At 37.7% G+C, this 21,619-nt stretch overlaps 1 protein-coding gene across 6 annotated transcripts in view; it reads right to left on the bottom strand.

Annotated features, from left to right (window-relative positions):
- The window catches only part of LOC140632534 (L-lactate dehydrogenase B chain-like), a 167,343-nt gene that overhangs the window by 36,353 nt on the left and 109,371 nt on the right, over positions 1–21,619 (bottom strand). For 3 of the 6 annotated variants that reach the window (XR_012030180.1, XR_012030192.1, XR_012030197.1), the window contains one exon: positions 11,026–13,893. The exons of 2 other annotated variants lie outside the window; for them this stretch is intronic. The gene's annotated coding sequence lies outside the window, so the exon portion shown is untranslated. Of the gene's footprint in view, positions 1–5,954; positions 6,051–11,025; positions 13,894–21,619 lie in introns of those variants that run through there. One more of the 6 variants, XR_012030178.1, reaches the window with a different exon arrangement.

Below are 21,619 nucleotides of genomic sequence, written 5' to 3'. Positions count from 1 at the left end.
ATGATGACTGTGGTTCCAGATTGCATAAACAATTCAACATTTTTCGATCTCACCTCTTCTCATTCTATGTTCTCTCTACAAAAATCATCCATCTGCATATTTTCAATCTCTTGCTGTACTTGTCTGATTGCATATAAATATCAATAGTTAGACCTGGCTCTGTTTTGAGCTCCAGACCTGCAGTTACTATTAGACATTTTTTACTAGGCTCTCTAGACACCAGTACTGGCCAAAAGGAACTCTCTTATCACTCTCTACCCTACACCTACTCCTCTGCCCGTTTTACTCACTAAACTGTGTATATTGGCACCACCTAGTATTTACCCAATAGTCATTTGTGCCAGTCTCTCTCACTCCCCACCACATTACCTCATTTGTTGTTTCTAACACCCTAAGACCTCTCACAGCTGCCTGCCTCTTCTTCAGCCCACAGCAGCTTTTATCTACTTACCTGAACTTACTGTGGCAGAGACCATGGTGCTCAGCAAGCATTCCATCTGCTTTCCCCCATTTTCCCAACCTCCCATGCTTAAGCTGAACCATGTAACTAGTTATGACTGCAGGAAGAAATGACATGTGTCATTTTCATCCCCAAACATAAAAAAGCCATTGCACAACCATGCAGTTGTCTTTTTCCCTGTTTTGGTAACAAAAAAAGCCATGTGTCTCAGATGATGCAACTGACACATGGTGGAGCCGGAGTGGCTGAATGACATTGTAGAACAAAGCCCCCACTGATTTGTGTAGGGCCTATAGAAAGAGTGGAAATTACCCTTTAAATGCACTAAACAACTGACATTGTTTGCTACCACATTATAACCTAACTTATGCTGACTAACACTTACAGATTGGTTTCTTCATCTTCAGGATGGCCCTGCTTCAATCTTCTACAAAACCTCAGAAGGGATCTCTCTAAAGGAAATAGATTATGCCACAAATACTCACTCCCACATCCTACACAAAACTCTTCCGTGGCTTCTAATACCACCTAGTTATATTCCAGAGTCTCTGGCATGATCTATGAGGGGCTCATCTGGCACAGCTTTCCTTATAGCCAATATCTGCCAATAACCCTCAACACATTTGCTGAGTACGCTACCTGCACATCCTCCAGTGAGTTGTTCACTCACTTCTGGGCCTTGAAGGTACTGCTGCCTGCATGTAACATTCTCCCCACCCCCACCATGGTCTTCCTAGTGACCTCTTATCCCTTACTCAGGACTCATTTTTGGGTGCATTTTCTTTGTGGATGCCATTCCTGACTCCAACAGGTGAAGGCAACCCTACCTTAGAGGGAACCCCACAGCATTTTGTACTGAGCTCCACCACATATCATGCAGAAACATAGTCCTTTTTTCCTTTCTTTTTCCTTTTATTCCCTATTCCCTTGTCTTTTGGTCTATTCCATTCTTACCACTAATTCCCAGTCACACAAATTCCTTATAATGAGTGCCACAAAAACAACCAATAAAAAAATAAATAAATATAACACAAAATCAATACTAAAGCTTTTCTAACTGCATTTTACCAAGTAACCTAACAGGTTGTTTTTCTTTCTTTTCAACTCGACTTGTTGAAAATAAGGAATGTAGCTACCACAGCATAACTCCATATACATTAGATATTTAACAGATATTTAGTTCATTTCTTTTTAAGAATGAGCATAACTAAATAACAGAAGAAGACAAGAGGAAAGAGGAATTAACTTTATGTCTAATTTTGCTGCTGATGTGCAGGTAAATCCCAAGCAGTTACCATAACCTACATTTAAAATTAATTTTAAATTAAGACTAAAATGTTTTTTATTCTCCTGTCCATTCTAATTACCTTTATTAAAGAAATAACTTAGTTTAAAAAGTACATTCATTTCATCAAACTCATTCCATCACAAAAATGTTTTGTGCTTTTTAATGAATATGTGTAAAAATATGTCTTGGGCCAATTAGAAGAAATTGGTTTTTTGCCTTATTCTGATCAACCAATTATAAGGACTATAACCAAGAAATTAATTCTTTTTCCGCTTTAATTTTCTGACCAGGCACTCCTAAGGATTTCTTTGCAAGGGATCCTTAAAGTCACTTGCTTTCAGTTGCAAAAATGGAAAAGTCTTTGAAATGAAAGGTTTTATGGCTTGAAAATAGTCCAAAGACTCAAAGAGCTATGATTTTGATTTTTTTATGTTGTTTGACTCCAATGCAAATACATAGCAAGCAAAACTTTGAAAAACTTCAGAAAGAAGGAAAAAACAATTTTAAAAAACTAGTTGATTTCTATTAACTGGTCAGTGAATCAGCTGACACAATGTTAGCACCAGCTAAAATTAAATCATACCATGATGTGTGGAAAATTGTAAATTTAACAAAATCTCCTCACTGTGGGGATGAGGCAGGGCAGGAACCCAGACCCAAATGATAAAATTGCCCTGATTTCTTACTTCTACAATTTGCCATTTGCCTACCTATTTATTTTGTCGTTTATTGACCAATTGTATTACACAAAACATTGTGATGGGTCCTTTAGCTTAAAGAACAGCTGACCTAGTTCCAGCTTGAAAGTTAAAGGCATTCTTAAGACATTAATACATAAAGGCTTAAATTCTCAAATAATTAATCTAAGATCATGCTGAAGAAATGTCAGTGAAAGAGCCAGTGACCCCCATCTGCTAGCTCTCCATGGTATTCCTGATTTTCTATAGTTCATCCATTTAGCTGTAATTTACAAACCTTCTCATTAGCTTGGACCACTTTGGCAAGGATCTGACTTGGCAGCTTAACATATAGCCCTTTTCTGCCCTTAAAAATGTAATATAGTACTCTGCAGCCATAGTATATAACCGTCTTTCATGACCCACATGAAATATGTGAGTACAAATGTAAACGAGTTGGAAGGAGATGGAAGGGAAGAGGAGTGGATATTGGGGAGAGAGCATATCCACAACCCTCCTCTCTCGTTCTGAAATCTAGGCACATGAAAGAGCCTTGGGCAGGGTGGGTGCCAGCTGGCTAGCAGCACTTCTGACTGCAGAGGCAGAGGCCACTCCACAGACCTGCATCCTCTCTAATCCCACGGCTCATTATGCAGTCCCCTCACTTGGCCTTCCTTATGCTGTTTTCCTCATTTCAGAACAGAGGAAACCAATGCTAAAAATGTTTTCTGCATATAACATTATCTTTATTTAATTCTAATTTACCCTGCTGTCTCTCTCTCTCTCTCTCTCTCTCTCTCTCCCCCCTGGAGAAAATGGAATGTAGTTTGTTTCTCTGGTTTGTTTCCATTAAGCTCTCTGTTCTCTATCAGGTCACTTAATCCCAGGAAAGTTCATGATAGGTGTATGTATACTACTTAATGTTATTCTGTACCTTGTCACCTTCGTTTCCTTTTTGAGTCATGTTTTGTTGGTCCTACTTCACATTATGAAACAGATTGCTCCCCAGAGTGCATGACATCATGCATTTTTAATGAATGTGACATGGAAATTAAATGCTTTTAAACCTTTCTAAAACAGTAGTAAGCTGGATCCATTACCATGCTGGTACCATTGCTAGTAGAGCATTTAATTTAAAAGTTTGTAGCAACATGTCAGTAAATGGCAGGCTTCCAGTTAGTTCTTGTGGAAACCACTTTCAGGAGAGAAAAAAAAAAATGTGTGGACAGCAATGCAAGATGCTCTTGTTAGCCTGATCATTTTCTTGTTGTGTATGGCATACAATAGGTCCTGGAGAACTGAAAACTACCTTTTTCCTTTTCCACAACTTCAACATATGGCTCAGAATCTAGAATGCAGGAATGCCTGGGTGGCTTAGCGGTTGAACATCTGCCTTCAGTTGAGGGCGTGATCCCAGGGCCCTGGGATGGAGTCCCGCATCAGGCTCCCCGGGGTGGGAGTGGGGGAGCCTGCTTCTCCCTCTACCTGTGTCTCTGCCTCTCTCTGTCTCTGTCTGTGTCTCTCATGAATAAATAAATAAAATCTTTTAAACAAAAGAATCTAGAATGTAGTGAGTGAGCAATAAATGTTGACTGAAAGAATAAAAGAGTAAAAAGATGTAACATACAAACTTGAATACTTGCTTATTGGTGGCAGAAATGATGAAGAATTCTCTTCTTTCATCTTCTCAAGGTAAACACCTTAATATGATAAATGTTTTTCTTCCAGAAAATGATAATTTATAGTTGAACAATTTCCATCTCTCTGATCTTTCTGGATAAAGTGTCCTTTGGCTACCTCTCTGACCTAATTCCCTACTGCACCCACCCTACCCAAAATTAGTTCCAGGCCCCTAGCCTCTTTGCTGTTCCCTACAAACATGCCAAGAACACTGACACTCAAAAACCTTTGTTCTTCCTGTTCTCTTGTCTGGGACGCCCCTCCTTCCAGTATCCCTCTGGCATGCTTCCTGGCTTCATTCAGGTCCCTGCTCAAGTGTAACCTCAGAGATGTTGCTCCTAATCACACTAATTAAAAAGTACACTTTTCCCATCACTTTCTCTCCAGTATTTGTTGCCATGTGACATCATAGATACTTCATTTATTTTCTGTCTACCTCCTGGGATATTAAGTCCTTGAGAGCAAAGACTTGTCTATTTTGCTCACTGTATATCCTCAGCATCCAGAACAGTGTCTACCAATAAATATCTGGTGAAGGAATAAATACATTTAGTACTGTTTGGGTAGCAAGATGTTTAGTAAAGAGGTAACACCAATGGTGGAAAGATAGCTAGCTTGGGATGAGAAGGATTCAGTTCTACCATTTACAGGACCTTGGACAAATTATTTAGCCTTACTGCGTCTCAGTTTTCCCCTCAATAAAAAAGGTATAATGGTTTCTGCATTGAGAGAACACAGGGGAGCAGCAGTCTCAGGAAGGATCAAGACAGAATGGACATGTTTTCCAGAGTATGAAGCCATGCCTAGCCCAGGGTGAGGAATACTGGATTAGGAATAGAGAGAGATATTTCAAAATCTATATCTTACCTATCATTTGGCGTCTTATTTCTCAGTTTTCTTCAAAGCAATTAATTATGATAGCAAATAAACTTAATTTAATAATTACAATTTAAAAACTGCAAAGAGGGGTACCTGGGTGGCTCAATTGGTTAAGCAGCCAACTCCTGATTTCTGCTCATGTCATGATCTCAGGGTCATAGAATGAGCCCTAGGTCCTCCATGCTGAGCCTGGAGCCTCCTTGAGATTCTCCCTCTCCTGCTCCTCTTGCCGCCCATGTGCTCATGCTCTCTCTCTCTCTCTCTTTCCAATAAATAAAGATCCTAAAGAAAAACTGCAAAGATACTCAGAAAACTTCAAAATATCCTTGCTTTCATCTAACAGCAAGAAGTGCAGGGCACACTTTATCCCTTCTATGTCCCCTGAATCCCTTTAGCACTTCCTCCATCCCACTGCATGAGGTTTGAGGGGAACTTTGAACCTGACTCCACTTTTCCACTAAGGGATGGGCATGTGAACTGGGCTGGCCCATTAGCAGCCTTTAATCTGGGACTGATGTTAGCATTGGCAACAAAGTAAGTCTCTCTCCTTCTCTTTCCTTCTAGAAAGACTATGCATGCTAGTGGCAGTACTTTTTCAATGCACGGAAAGGACCAGTTTAAGTAGGAATGATGCCAACACAGAGAAAGTAGAGTTGAGAGATAAAGAGAAAAGAAATTCTGATGACATCTAAATATGTCTGAAGTCAGCTCTACCTTTCATACCTTTTAAGTTATGTGAACCAATAAATTATCTTTTCTTTAAGCTAATTTGAGTTGTGAGAGGCTTAAGAAATACAGGAGGATATGGAGAAAACAGCAGTAAGATTGAGTTCTGCTTTGTAGAAAACAAGAAGACAAGGTTTGATCTAAAACCCAAAAGAAAAAAAAAAAACCCAAAAGCAATAGGATAAAAAATGCTTAAGAAATTCCTGCATTTCTTAGAAGAAAAATCATTTTTCTGATCACCTACCCCAAGTCCTTATTTTCATCATGTTCCTGCTTCTGGCCCCAGGCCAGGGGAGCCCCAGTAGTTGGTCAGAGCTGAAGAAATTCTAAATTTCCCGGGCTGGTGAGGAGTAATGCAGGGACAGAAGTTACAACAGTATTGCTAGTCAGCAAGAAAAGTCATTTCCTGTCATCCAGGTTTGGACTCTGGATACATTTTCATACACAATCATTAACACTCCAAATAGACTGATTCTGAAATACTATTAGTGCAAGTCAATTGAGTTCAACAAGTAATCAGATTGCTCATATACAAACTTTGAAACATACTACAATTGGAGATCATCAATAATTTATACCACTGTAAACCTGTGTGCAGGGTATTGAGATTCTCAATAACTTTTAAAGTATAATGGGTTCCTCAGATCAAAAAGGTTGATCACTGCTACAATAGAGGAACCATTTGAAGCCATAGGTGCTACCTCTTTATTAAATGTGTGTCATGTGTGTGCCTGATGACTAATTGTTCATTCTCAGTTACAAAAGAGTAACAGCTTTTAAAGTGTGGCACAGAGAACCCTAGATGCCCCTGTGACCTCTTCAGAGAGTCCTTGATGTCAAATGTACTTTCATAATAATTCCAAGACATTATTTACCTTTTTAACTCTCATTTTTTTTACATGTATACAGTGAAGTTTTCCAGAGACTTAATGGCTTATGCTATCACAACAGAGGAATGGAGAAATAGAAAATAATCTAGTTGTTTCCTATTAAAACAGACATTTACAAAATTATATCAAACAATGGCACTCTTTGGAAATAACTTTTATTTTCCATTAAGCATGCGCTATTTATATTGACTCTTAAATGAGTAATAAATGAATATTTTTAAATTTCTCAGTTTTCATTTATTTAAGCTGATAATTATTGATGAATGTGAACCACGATCATAAAAGAACTTTGAGATCCTCAGTTACTTTTAAGAGTGTAAAGGGTACCTCAGATCAAAAAACTTGACAACTGCTATAATAGAGAAATAAGTTGAAAATATACTCAGTAAAGTTTGTAATAACTGGATATTGCACATTTTCTCTCAAATCTAAACTCTACATATATTTTAAAATGAAAGTTATTCGTGGCAATCCTCAGGAAAAATATTTTATTTTATCTCATTTTATATTTTTAGAGAGAGGGAGGGAGAGAAAGCATGTGAGCAGGGTGGAGTGGCACAGGGAGAGGGAGAAAGAATCCTAAGCAGGCTCCACACCCAGTGCAGAGCCCAACCTGATGAGGGGCCAGATATCACAGTCCTGAGATCATGACCTGAGCTGTACTCAAAAATCAGACACTTCACTGACAGAGCCACCCAGGCATCTCAAGGGAAAAAATATTAATTTATTAAAATTCTTAATATTCTTAAAACCTGAGTTTTTCAGTCAGTTGCACTCTATAAATAATAAATAAATAAATAAATAAATAAATAAATAAATAAATAAATTCTTTTAAAAATAAAAATTAATTAAATAAAATGGGTATTTAACATGTCTACATTGATTTTAAAGTCTGTGAGAAAATACTGACTTGCCATGGAATGTTATCTTTAGCACAACTGTACTCATCAACAAAATATAGTACTGTTATAGATGAAGAGGTTAGGTCTTTTTAGCAGCAGCATCTAAAACAGGTGTTGGCAAATTTTTTGCAAAAAAGGCCAGGTTGCAAACATTTTCATCATTGCAGAACATGTGGTTTCTGTCTCAACTGCTCAGTTCTGCTACTGTAGCATTAAAACAGCCATAGGCAATATGTAAATGAATGTGGTTTTCCCAGAAAAACTTTAGTTATGAAAACTGAAATCTGAATTTCACATAATGTTCACTTGTCGGGAAATATTATTCTTCTTTGGGTTTGGTTTTGGTTTTGGTTTTTCCAGAGAGGGAGGCACAGAGGGGCAAAGAGGGGGAGTGAGAGAATCTTCAGCAAATGCCATGCTAAGCTCAGAGTCTAACATGGGGCTCGATCTCACAACCCTGAGATCATGAGCTGAGCTGAAATCAAGAGTTGGACACAACCAACTGAGCCACTCAGGCGCCCCTTTTCTTTGGTTTTTAACTGCTTAAGTAGCTCATAGGCAGTACAAAAATGGGTGATGGCATGAATTTGGTCTGTGGGGTATAGATGGCAAACCCCTGGCCTAAAGTACATTCTACAGAATTTTACTCCTTTGAGATCCTCTGTGACAAAGTGTTCCATGACTATATAAGTTTGAGAAATGTTGCAGCAAAGATTAAAATTATACATGATAACTTAAAGCCTCCGCAATGCCTTTCAAAAAAAAATTTGTTTCACTCTGTTTATCAAACCCTAATGGATCACAGAGACATTTTTTTTTTCAAATAATACTTGCTTATTGTTCTCAAACTACTGTTCTATGCAATTTATACTGAGAATTATTGCTCTAAAGGATCCCAAACTCAAATGCCTGGGGTACAATTGTGTGCTACCTATGTAAGATGTGAGTTCTATGTAAGAATATAGGTATTAATCTGCCCAGTAACACTGCCTTTAAATCATGTGCAGGACAAACAAAATGACCAACAAAACATATCTTCATTCTAGCCCTTACACACCAATTTGCAACCATTGGTATATAGATTTATATGTAGTAGACATGACATTAATGTTTCAAAATTTCTTACACAAAGGAATGGACAGGATGCTTCTCTTGATATGAATGATATCATATTCCGATACATCCTTAGAGATTAATCTGAGAAGGTCACAGTAAAGATATAATCAGAGAGGATACAGTGTACTTTTGCTTTTGCCACTACATAGCTAATTCTGTGTGATTTTCAGGGTGTTTCTCAGACTTTAATGTACAAATTATTTGAGAACTTGTTTAAATGCAGATTCTGATGAAGTAAATCTGTGTGGTACCTAAAAGTCAGCATTTCTAACAAATTCCTGGTAACACCGATAATCCATGGGTTCAGGATTCAGGAAAGGACTTCTTGAGCTGCACAAATTCAATAAAATCCAATGACCTACTGAATAGAAGAATTTATGTGTTCACAAGATCCCCAGGCAATTTATATGCACGTTCAAGTCTGAGAGGCGCTGCTCTAGAGCCAATATCCATGAACATATATTCTTGGTGCATTGGAAGGTCAGTACAGCTGTACTAAATAATCTCTACCAATAATGAAATATAGTGTGAGTCTCTTTGAATAAGAAAGAAGAGAAGAATATTCTTTCTTCCTAAGACTGTTAAAGGAGTATTATTTCACATTGAAAGTCCAGAAATGACTTACGAGGTAACCCTTGCCTAACATCTACTAATGAATCCACATTCATTTCCAGGAAACAAAAAGGAATGCAGGATAGCTCAAAAGTCAGTTATAAAAACTTCTGATATCAGGGATTAGAAAAAAGACTACATAGTAGAGCTACAAAATATCATTTCAAGAATGCTAACTTTTTATGGAAATACACCCATTAATGAAAAATGGCAGGATCACAAGTAGCAAGTAATCAGTAAAGTCACACCCTATGCCTGCAGCACATCCTTTGGGGAGCTGGCATGAAGTGGATAATCAAAAGCTTGGTGTTCTCTCCCAACCAAAGGCCACAGAAGAGGGACACACATCCCAGAAGGCTTACAGGTATTATACAAGGCATGTACCCAAAACAGAAACCATCTGAGGATACTTGATAAATATTTGTTGAATGCGTTCAAGAATATCAGACTTGTGTTCTAAATAAAGAGTTGTAATTTGTATGCTTATTGTCCTCATTTTTGGGTGACGACTGTGACATTCCTTGGACTCAGAAATACTGCATTTTTGGCTTTTTGATTTGGTGGGTAGTGAAGGAGGAGCTTGGGATGGATATTTTGTTTGTAAATCAAGTATTAAAAATCAGCAAGAAATGTTGGGACACCATGCTAAGAGGCTAGGGAGGGAAAGGGCATGTTCCTGTTGATAAGAATACTGAAAGTTCAAGAATGGAACCAAGAAGATTGAGCTGTTGAGAATTATGAACAGTACACAAAGGCACCCACTCAAAGGAAAAAGCAGCACAATTACATTTAGCTCAGTGTAGCTTGGCAGAGTGGTGCCCTTAGAGGCCACTCGAGCCCTAGAGAGCTTTCCCTGGGCACTGCATGAAGGAAAGGACTTGGTACACATGCTTTGTTCACAGACCTGGCTTCCTCAATCACCGAACTTTTTTATTACCTTTCCCCTCATTTATTTTTTTCATCCCTTGGCTTCAGGCCTGGCTTCTCTCCCAACCCATCACAATTATGTTTTTATCCTTAGTCTTGGAGCACATTCTATCTGTTCTGGCTATGACCCCGGCCACTCACGATAATAGTTTTACTTCCTCATTTTTCCAATGAACTCATGAACTTCTTTGGGTAATGCCTCTCTTTATTTCACCAGCCCTAGAATCATTTGGTACTTAGCATCTGGTCCACCTTTATAAGCAGGGTCACTACATTCCAGGTCTGAACAGAACAGACCACATTTAATAGTCTGACCATTGTCCTTGGTTGACCTCAGTGTGCATTCTGCATTCTTTCATATGTATTTTCACTCTTTCTCTTGAGTCCACCACTAGATCATTTCTTATGTGGGAGGAGGTTCTTTTTTTACTTCTTTTAGTCCTCACAGAAAGTCCTATGGTCACCATGTATTTACCAAATTATGATGATTAAGTCTTAGGAAACAAGAAATGTAGACTGAATGCCTTATGCTCTAATTGATAATAGCTGCATGGACTTTGGCCAATATATTCTCTAAAACAACAGAGATCACTCATTCATTATGAAACAATACACACCGACAAGTAGCCAACACATTTTTTACATTTCTTACCTGGGTTAAAATCAGACAGACAGCTAGCTAACTTTAGGCCAGTAGATTTTACAGTTCAGATGACATATTTTATATGTATGTTCATTAAGAGAACAAAGCCAGTGTAAATTTCTTTGTATTTAGTTGAATGGAATCTATTGAACCTTATTCATAAAATAAAATATCTCCAGGTTTTTTTTTTATATAAGATTTTATTTATTTATTGATGAGGGATACAGAGAAAGAAAGGCAGAGACACAGGCAGAGGGAGAAGCTGGCTCCATGCAGGGAGCCCGACATGGGACTCGATCCGGGTCTCCAGGATCACACCCTGGGCTGAAAGTGGCACTAAACCACTGAGCCATCCAGGGTGCGCAATATCTCCAGTTTTTAGAAGAGATACCTTTTCTAGATATGTCTAGTCATTTTTATACACATTAAATTATTTAATTCTCAGGGTCAAAAGGTTACAACTTTACCATTAAAATACAAAATTCTAAACGCAAGAAGGTTTATTCCTATTAGTCAACATCTAATGAATCATACCATTTCATATAACTTTAGCTTATTTCTAAGCTAAAGTCAATATTAAACTTATTTTGTATAACAAGAGAGTTTTACAGCTGTGTTACTCTGAGTATGTGAATGAATGAATGAAGATAGGTTGATAAAGCATATTGCTCATCACTAAAACTGAATAAATTTACCTATTGTGTAAATAAATTAATGATTACAAAATAATTAGAAGCCTATTTACAATTTTTTAAAAATCCTAAGATTGTCTTTGAAGTCATTTGCTTTTGTTAAAATTTAGTATTACTGGGTAATTTGCTTCTTTATAGCTCGCTTGGAAGCTTTCGGGAACTTGAAAATATTCTTATAGCTTTTGATGCATTTGTCCTGATATATCTGGACAAATACAAACTATTTTCATGATGAAAGTTACACCTTTCCCCTTTCACACCCTTACCCAACTTGGTGTTGCATTGCCAACACCCTCCTTTCTCCATCCTAGAGAAATCAATAGATACTGAAGACATCAAGATAACAAAAATCTCCATCTTTTAAGCATTTACTATATACAAACACTTGCATTATTCTAGTGAAAGCACAATACAGCAGCTGTCTGGAAGGTTTTATCATTGTACATATAAATAAACGGAGACTCAGAAATCTTAGCTGCTTTATCTAAAATCACACAATTGGTAAATGATGAACAAGTCAGGCTCGTGCCTGACTCCAAACTACAGTAATTAATGACAATAGTAATAACAAGAAAAACAAGTATTACTATTACCTGCTATTTTACTAAACATGTTTTCATATTATCCCAATTCTCACAACAGCAGCAGGAGATAGATTAATTTTAAATCCCAATTTTGTGAATGAGAGGCTTAGGTATAGAGAGATTAAATAGCTTGTGTGAGTCTACACTGCTGATTGGAGTTCACATAAAGATTTGAATCAGGTTTGTGGAAATCTACTGACTACTTGCTTAATCACAATACTTAGGAATATGTATTTTAAGAATGTATCTTAAATTATTCACCTAGCAATATACTCTTGATAAAATTTATATGTATTAAAATGAGTACTTTATATAATAAATTCATTCTTAAAGAAATGAAAATATGTATGTATTAAAAGTAAAAATATTAAAATGTTCTCTAATATTTAGTCAAATATTTATCATTTTTTATTCTCTTCATTGAATTCTGCAAATTTAAGGTTCTATCTGGTATCACTTTTCTTCAGCTTGAAAATCTCTCAGCATTTTGGGTAGTATAGATTTACTGAAAACTAATACTTTCAGCTTTTGTCAACTGGAAAATGTTTCTGGCTTTTTGTTTTGTTTTTTGCCTTCAACTACTGGGATATTTCTGTCGGACATTGAATTCTAGATTGATTTTTTTTTTCTACATTGACTGACTTTAAAGATATTTCAAGATTTTCTGGCCTAGATTTTTGGCCATCTCTCATTGTTCTCCTTTGTAATGTGTTTTTTTCCTCTAGTCATTTTTTAAATTTGTTTTTAATTTTTATTTTCTTCTGTATAAATACAATGTACCTAGAAATGTATGACGTTCTTTTATGTTTGTCCTGCTTAGGATTGTATTGGGTAGTTGGTAGAATGCTTCTAGGGAATGTGTTGCACAAATCCAAACATATTAAATAGAAGGTAGAAGAATTTCTGGTCTAGGCCTTACAAATCCAGGTTTATTTTACTAGAGGGTAAAAAACTCCTGTTTGGCTCAATAGGTCTGTGAAAATCCCAGGCTATCACTACCTCAAATCATAGTGGCTAGTAACTTCTGGAAAACAAGTTGCCATTTGGAAAAGATGAGACTAAACTTTAAAAATGTGTTGATCTTAAATTACCACCAGAAGAATGTGAAGTCAGACAGGTAATTTAAATAAATAATTTGCATATCTGACATTCTTTGGGGGATTCTCTTTGTTTTGATTGTCACTAGTTCAGCCCTTGGAACTAGTGAGAAAAAAGCATTACACTTCCCATGAGCATAGTAGGTTGTTCTAGTCAAAATACCCCAACAACTGGTGTAGTCATGTCCAGGCAACCAGCAGGGAGCTAGCCATGAACAGCCATAGTAGTGTCTCAGCTTGGAACTGTAGTATATTGAAAGGAAGAGGAGATGAAGGAGGGATAGAAAAGACCTTAAAAGGCATGTTCCTTTCTACCTTTGATTTTGGATTCCTCCCTGATAAATACCTACCCTGCTTTTCGATAATATAGTGGGGGAATAAAACCTTATAGTCCACATCAGGAGGTTAATTTTTAAGCTTCATACTTTAAATAATTATTGATCACATCTCGACAACCTTTCTTTTGAAATTACTAGTCAATCTAAAGTATTTCAAGCTGGAATAACAATATTCTTTAATTTTGCCAGAACTACTAATTAATTTTTTTTTAAAGTCTTGACATAGATCCAGTCTGAAAGGACTGAAGCCAAAGTGAACATCCTGTGAACTCTGGATGAACAGTTCATTTACATCTGGATGTTCTGATTGAATCTAAATAGTGTGTTCTTGTATCCCAGGAGAAAAGAGCTAAGTTCATGTCCATGCTGATTTGTATCCAAACTGAAAAGAGAATAAATATTAATTTTGGCATACAAATGCATTAAAACTATATATTTAGGCATTTTTCTTCATAGGAAACAGTGATTTCAAAATGCCATCTCCTAAATAATAGTAAGAGAAATAAAACTATAAAATGATCTTCGTATTTTTCTTGTACGTTTTAAAACTGTCTTACAATAATTAATGGGCACCAAAATACTCAACAGCTGCAAAGCTAATCTCAAATCAATATTTATATTTGCTCTTACAAATAAATGGGATGATTTTTCATGCTAATAAATTCAAGCCACGGATATTTTTATAACTTAAAATTTCATGTTGTTTGTTACTTTGCTGTGTATTGAAGCTGTATTTTATCACATAAAGCTTACAACACACAAGAGATGGTGGGGTAAAATTTCAAATGTTAAAAACAAATTTGTTTACTGTAAAAAGTCTAATTTTTAAAAGACTAAAATAGAAAATTAGGTTTCCTTTATGTAATGCTTATAGTCATCCTATTCTTGAAGTTGAGAGCAATAGTATGAAAGAAGCAAAGTAGTGAATTTAAGCATTCATTCATTCATTTAACTTATTTATCCCGCCAATTGTTTTTACATGTATTAATGCTGGAGATAAGGGAGTAAACAATAAATATATCCTCTGCCTTCTAGGAGAACTTGAAGTCACACTGGGGATAGATAATAACCAACAAAGTGTGCGATTAATTATGAAATTAGAATTGTGGTAAGTGGGGGTGCACTCAGTTGGTTAAGTGTCTGACTTGATTTCATGATCTCAGGGCATGAGATCAAACCTCCAGTTGGAGGCTCAGGAGGGAGTCTGCTCGAGATTCTCTCTCTCCCTCTCCCTCTGCCCCTCCTTACTCTGCTCGGTGTCTCTCTCTCAAATAAATAAATAAATAAATAAATCTTTAAAAGAATAATTGTGGTAAGTGAAATTAGGCAGAAGTACACAGTACTGAGAAACTTCCAGCTTCTCTGGGAAACAATGTTTTAACTCAGATCTAAGAATGGGTAGAAGTGAGATGAAGTAGTAGTAAGAGGTACATGGGCAAAGGCAAGCTGGCATGAGCCTCAAGTGCAAAGATTAGGAGATTCCGATTAGGAGATTCAAGGGTCTGCATGAATGGAATGCAGTGAGGAAAAGGGAGATGTCAGAGGTGAGGCTTGTGAGGTTAGCAGGGGCCAGATCACACACATCACTGTATGCCTCATTAGGGATTCTGGTCTTTATTTTAAGAGCATTGCACTTATAGTTATTAATGAATCTCAAGCAGAAAGAGGAATGATTAGATTTTGTATTTTAAAAATCACCCAATTGGCAACATATTGAAGAATATATTGGACTGGTTAATAGTAGATAAGGGAGATCACTTAAGGTCTCTTCTGAAAATTCAGCCCAGATAAGGAGAATAGTTGGACTATAGGAGAATAAAAGCAACGACCAATTTAATGATATTTAGGAAGGAGAATCAACATGAATTGGAGATCGATTAAACATGGGGGTTAAAGAGATTGAGTAAAGAATGACATCCAGGTTGCTGATGTGTGCAATTAATGGATATTGGTCAATTTGTTGAAGCAGGCAACACTGGAAGTGGCTCACAATCTTCTTTTTTGAAATGAGTGGTGAGGGAAGAAGGGACACATCATGAATCTGGGTTTCAGCATATTGAGTTTGATATGCTTATAAAATGTTCAAGTGGAAACAGTGAGTAAGCAACTTATATGCCCAGAACTAAGAGGAGGCATATATTTGAAGGAAGATAAGTGAAACCATGACAGTAGGTGAGACTATCTCAACAGGCTTTCTCCATTAAAATTCTGCAGAATCCTAGGGTCTGTGAAATATCACCAGGGCTCCTATGTGAAAGAATTATTGAAAAAATATTAAACATCAGTTTTTGAGCTTCATATGCTGCATGATGTAATGGGCTATGACTGAAAATTCTTATTAGCAATTTTGTTACAGAATTTTCAGCCCTTCCCAGAAGTGGGTAGGGGGAGAGTGTTCATTAGGATGAGTCCATTCTCACATTTTGATGTCAGGTAGGGAAGGCTTTTGATGTCTGATGACTGCTATTGTTGCACAAAGTAAAGTTAGGTGGATGAATGACATCAACCTCTTCCTCTCAAATTGCCTTCCCACCTCCCTTTATGCTCAACCAACTGACTGGAAGCAAATGAGCTTTATTGGTGTAATAGAAAATCAAAGGGAAGTTTTCATTCTAAAGACAATTATACACACCAACAATAAACTGCCCCCTGCCACCTGCTCTTATATTAAATGCTGCAAAATGTGGATTACATAGAGTAAAAGTAAATTGTATTTGAGGTTTTAGTATTTCTCAGGATTTTCTCACTTTGTTACTGTGCCTTTCTGTTTTATACTTTATTTGCATTAGTGTTTCAAAAATATGTCTGATGGACAAGTCTGGTGATGTCTGAAGATGATGCAAAGATGCAAACAAGGTGGAAATGAAGGTTCTAGACTTAGGCCTATGGACAGTTTTGATAAGGTTAATGATGAGAAATTACAATCTTCTGAGTCAATTCACTGCACCAATGCAGCAAGGGACCCAAAGGAAGTTCATCTTTACGACAAAAACTACTTAATGAGTTTGACATCCAATCTGTCTTATGTATGGAGCATTCTGTGGTAAACAACTAAAAAAGCAGCAATAACTCTAGCAAAATTGGAAAGACACCTAAAAATCACAGCCATCTGACAAAAAAGATGTTGATTATTTTAAAAAGCAATTTGAATCTCAAACAGAATAAAGATTTTAGTTGAAAAAAAGATTTAGTTGAAAACATTCAATGAAATGGCTCAGAAAGCAAGTTACTTAGGCATTATTTTTTTAAAGATTTTATTTATTTATTATTGAGAGACACAGAGAGGAGAGAGAGAAAGAGGTAGAGACACAGGCAGAGGAAGAAGCAGGCCCCATGCAAGTAGCCTGACATGGGACTTGATCCCGGGTCTCCAGGATCAGGCCCTGGGCTGAAGGCAGCGCTAAACCACCTGGGCTGCTCTACTTAGGCATTATTAAAAGCATAATTTATAACCTAGAAAAAAATTGCATGGTTGATGAGAACTTAAGGGTAGCAGGCAAAATTATGATTAGTAAAATGTGAAGGTGAGATTCTGCACAAAAACTGAAAAAGTTCCATTCTCAACCAGTATGATATGTTGACCTATTGATGATAAGTCACACAAGGCTAAAGAGATTTTGTATAATAAACTGGAAATAAACAGCTTCTCTCTAGTTTGATAAACAAATTTTACAAATAAATGTCACACTGTAGAATTTGTAAGATTTCTACATGACAGTGAAATTAAAAAAATTTTTCTACTGCAAAATGTTGCTCAAAACAAGTAAAATACAAGATACATTTGATGTTTATGTGCATATCTGAAAACAGAAGTTCTATTTTGTAAGCACTGCTTCAGTAACTGTGTTGACGATGCCAACCCAAAGTCTATATTCACACTGACATCAAAATATACTGATTTCTTTTCAGAGAACTACTGGTGTCAAAAATGCTTGAATATGAAATGAAAACATATATGGATGATATTATAAAAATTATTAATAAACAAAGACCAGGGGGGCACTTGGGTGGCTCAGTTGCTTAAGCAAGCCTGCCTTAGACTCATGATTTTGGGATCCTGGGATTGAGCCCCTTGTTGGGCTCCCTGCTCAGAGGGGAGTATATTCCTCCTTCTCCCTCTGCCCCTCTGCCAGCTTGTATTCTCTCTCAGATAAATAAATAAAATCTTTTAAAAAATAACAACACCAAAAAAAAAAAAAAAAGACCAATTCACTAAAGATAGATTTAAGATAGTGTAAAAATCTGGAAAGGGTACCTATGCCTCTATATACAGAAATCCAGTGACTTAACAGAGGGGTCGTTTTCAACAGTGTTTGAGCTGAAAGGAAATTATAGGAGCATTTTCCAGATATTATTAGGCCAGATTTTGCTGGATGCTTTGAAGATGAAGAATGGCTATAGAAATTAGCCTACCTAGCAAATATTTATCATATTATCCAGTTGAACAAGTCTTTATAAGATCCAGGAACATGTCTTCACTTCAAATAACAAGATTCTTGAATTTAAAGAAATCATATCTTTAGAAAAAACATACTGCAACAGGAAATTTTGAAATATTTTAATTGCTACTTGGGTTTGAGAGGGAAGGGCATAGGACAAGTCTCAAGCCATATTGAAAAACATCCAGAGAACTTCAGAGTAACACTGAAAGTATTCTCCCTTTCAATCCAAGTGTATGACTGTGTGAGAGATCCTTTCTCACTATTTCCTTTCAGAATGAGAACTTGACTTTGAGAGAGGATGAATAACTTTGAGTTGAAGTTTGCTTAATCACGCAAGATGTCAGCTAGTGCTCTGCCTTAAATAAGTTCTGGATTTCTGTATAAATAGAGAATCCTGCCCCTTATAGGGAAATAGTGAATATTTTGCTGTGGTTTTAACTTCTTTCACTTATGAGTGTTTCTGACTTCAACCAGCATCAAAAACAAGGACAGTAGTTTTCTGCTTACAGTGGAAAATTAAATACATGTATGCTTATCTCATATATTTGACTCAGAATTATATATTTTTGCAGCAAAAAAACAAGCAGTTTCATATTACACATGTATATTTCATTCTTTTTTGTTCAAACAATTTTTTATCTAGATATAGGCCTATGAAAGAGATGGAGGAACCGACACATACGCATAATAATATTGCAACTGCTAAACCTATATTTAAGCCTAATCATCTCATTCTGTAAGAAACTATTTTGTCAAAGTCTTATGTAAAAAAGTTTGGCTTTTATATATACTAAGCTATATTTTTATTTACAATGCTTTGGCTTATGATTTTGGGAGGTCAGCATTGACAATAAATCTTTGTGTTGTAATTAACAACTAAAATCAAGTTACTCTTAAAGATAGAGAACAAACAGGATTGGAGGGAGATGGGTGGGGGATGGGTTAAATGGGTGTTGGGTATTAGGAAGAGCACTTGCTGTGATGAGTACTGGGTGTTGTATGTAAGTGATGAATCACTAAATTCTACTCTCGAAACCAACATTACAGTATATGTTAACTAGCTAGAATTTAAATAAAACCTTGAAACAAACTTAAATTAAATTGATCAAGTCTACTTTTAAAAATTAACTCATTAATTAATTTTTTAAAAAGTAAACTTCATTTTGTCTGAGACCAGTTATTTCATAGAATTTATTTTTTGCCTTATGAGTTTTAAAATTTTATGAAAATAAGTAGATTTTTTAAAGGTAAGTCAAAGTTATTTATCCTTTTTCTTTTTAATAAAAGAAAACTAAAAGGTCATTTATAGTCACAACAGGGGAAGAAACTCTTGCCATATACTACACATCATATATCACATCTTTTTTTTTTTTTAATTTTATTTATTTATGATAGTCACAGAGAGAGAAAGAGAGGCAGAGACATAGGCAGAGGGAGAAGCAGGCTCCATGCACCGGGAGCCCGATGTGGGATTCGATCCCAGGTCTCCAGGATTGCGCCCTGGGCCAAAGGCAGGCGCCAAACCGCTGTGCCACCCAGGGATCCCCATATATCACATCTTATTAGCATCTCTTTAAGTAGTAATTTGTGATGTCTTTCAGGTCTTCTAGGATGAGATTTGAAAAAATCAAGCAGAAAAATTTTTTAAAAAGGGAAAAAATTAAAGTTTTTATTCCAAGTTGATATTTTTGGTGAGAAGGGGAATCACACAAAATGAGAAGGCTGATAAGTTGGCCAAAATAAACATATCCATAGAAAACTATCGTTCTGAGGAGGGGCAAGGTGGCGGAAGAGTAGGGTCCCCAAGTCACCTGTCCCCACCAAATTACCTAGAAAACCTTCAAATTATCCTGAAAATCTATGAATTCGGCCTGAGATTTAAAGAGAGAATAACTGGAATGCTACAGTGAGAAGAGTTCGGGCTTCTATCAAGGTAGGAAGACGGGGAAAAAGAAATAAAGAAACAAAGGCCTCCAAGGGGGAGGGGCCCCGCGAGGAGCCGGGCTGAGGCCGGGGCGAGTGTCCCCAGGACAGGAGAGCCCCGTCCCGGAGGAGCAGGAGCTGCACCGACCTTCCCGGGCGGAAAGGGGCTCTCAGGGAGTTGGAGCAGGACTCAGGAGGGCGGGGATGCCCTCGGGCTCCCCGGGACAGTAACAGACACCTGCGCCCCGGGAGAGTGCGCCGAGCTCCCTAAGGGCTGCAGCGGGCACGGCGGGATCCAGAGCAGCTCAGAGGGGCTCGGGCAGAGGAAGAGGCTCCGTGCAGAGGGGGCTGCGCGGCCCCGGGAGCAGCTCGGAGGGGCTCGGGCGGCGGCTCCGCGGAGGGGGCTGCGGAGGGGGCTGCGGGGCCGGAGACTGAATCCAACAGCGCAGACCGGGAGCACAGGGCGCCGGGACACAGCCCAGGATCCGGCCTCCCCCCGGGACAGGCAGAGGCCGGGAGGGCCCAGGACAGCGAGGACGTTCCTGCCCCGAGCTGAGCAGATCAGCCGCCCCGCCCCGGAGCCTCCAGGCCCTGCAGACCGAGAGAGAGCTCCGGAGTTACTGCGGGGGCTAACTCCAGGGCTCCAGAGCTGGCCCCGCCACTGGGGCTGTTCTTGGGGCCTCACGGGGTAAACAACCCTCAATGTACCTCACAGTGGCCTCACCGGATAAACAGGATACACATTACTCACTGAGCCCTGCACCAGGCAAGGGGGAGAGCAGTTCCCCCAAGTGCTAACACCTGAAAATCAGCACAACAGGCCCCTCCCCCAGAAGACCAGCTAGACGGACAAGCTCCAGGGGAAGTCAAGGGACTTAAAGTATACAGAATCAGAAGATACTCCCCCGTGTTGTTTTTATTTTTTGTTTTTTTTGTTTTTGTTTTTTGTTTTTTTGGTGTTTTTTGCTTTTTGATTTCTGTTTGCTTCCCCCACCCTTTATTTTTTCCTTTCTTTCTTTTTCTTTCTCTTTTTCTTCTCTCTTTTTTCTTTATTTCTTCCTTTTTTTCTTTTTTCTTTCCTTCTTTCTCTCCTCTCTTTTTCTCCTTTTCTCAATACAACTTGTTTTTGGCCACTCTGCACTAAGCAAAATGACTAGAAGGAAAACCTCACCTCAAAAGAAAGAATCAGAAACAGTCCTCTCTCCCACAGAGTTACAAAATCTGGATTACAATTCAATGTCAGAAAGCCAATTCAGAAGCACTATTATACAGCTACTGGTGGCTCTAGAAAAAAGCATAAAGGACTCAAGAGACTTCATGACTGCAGAATTTAGATCCAATCAGGCAGAAATTAAAAATCAATTGAATGAGATGCAATCCAAACTAGAAGTCCTAACGACGAGGGTTAACAAGGTGGAAGAACGAGTGAGTGACATAGAAGACAAGTCGATAGCAAAGAGGGAAACTGAGGAAAAAAGACACAAACAATTAAAAGACCATGAAGATAGATTAAGGGAAATAAACGACAGCCTGAGGAAGAAAAACCTACGTTTAATTGGGGTTCCCGAGGGCGCCGAAAGGGACAGAGTGCCAGAATATGTATTTGAACAAATCCTAGCTGAAAACTTTCCTAATCTGGGAAGGGAAACAGGCATTCAGATCCAGGAAATAGAGAGATCCCCCCTAAAATCAATAAAAACCGTTCAACACCTCGACATTTAATAGTGAAGCTTGCAAATTCCA

This window comes from Canis lupus, chromosome 1 (assembly GCF_048164855.1).
Source record: "Canis lupus baileyi chromosome 1, mCanLup2.hap1, whole genome shotgun sequence".
In the NCBI taxonomy this organism is placed as follows: Eukaryota; Metazoa; Chordata; class Mammalia; order Carnivora; family Canidae; genus Canis; species Canis lupus.
The sequence above is the reverse complement of the archived record's forward strand: the minus strand, read 5'-3'. Positions and strand labels throughout refer to the sequence as shown.